This window comes from Triticum aestivum, chromosome 7B (genome assembly GCF_018294505.1).
Source record: "Triticum aestivum cultivar Chinese Spring chromosome 7B, IWGSC CS RefSeq v2.1, whole genome shotgun sequence".
Lineage (NCBI taxonomy): Eukaryota > Viridiplantae > Streptophyta > Magnoliopsida > Poales > Poaceae > Triticum > Triticum aestivum.
The window spans coordinates 591,605,028-591,605,725 of NC_057813.1; positions in this window are offsets into that span (position 1 = coordinate 591,605,028).

Here is a 698-nt window from a genome sequence, read left to right on the forward strand (position 1 = left end):
GCGGTAGCGACGACGGCCGCCGAGACGAGCACGTGACACCATTGCCACCCTGTCTTAGCGTAACGCGAGTCGAGGCAGACGTCGTCGCGGTAGCAACGATGGACGCCGAGACTAGCACGTGACAGTACTGCCACCCAGTCTTAGCGTAACGCGAGTCGAGGCGGACATCATCGCGGTAGCGACGACGGACGCCGAGACGAGCAGGTGACACCATTGCCTCTCTGTCTTAGCGTAATGCGAGTCGAGGAGGACGTCGTCGCGGTAGCAACGACGGATGCAGAGACGAGCAGGTGACACCATCGCCTCGTTGTCTTAGCGTAACGCGAGTCGAGGCGGACGTCGTCGCAGTAGCGATGATGGATGCCGAGACGAGCAGGTGACACCCCTCCCGCCCTGTCTTAGCGTAACGCGAGTCGAGGCGGATGTCGTTGCGGTAGTGACGACGGACGCCGAGACGAGCACGTGACACCAGTGCCACCTTGTCTTAGCGTAACACGAGTCGAGGCAGACATCGTTGCGATAGCGACGACGGACGCCGAGACGAGCATGTGACACCACTGCCACCCTGTCTTAGCGTAACACGAGTCGAGGCAGACGTCGTCGCGATAGCGACGACGGACGCCGAGACGAGCACGTGACACCACTGCCACCCTATCTTAGCGTAACGCGAGTCGAGGCGGACGTCGTCGCCGTAGCGA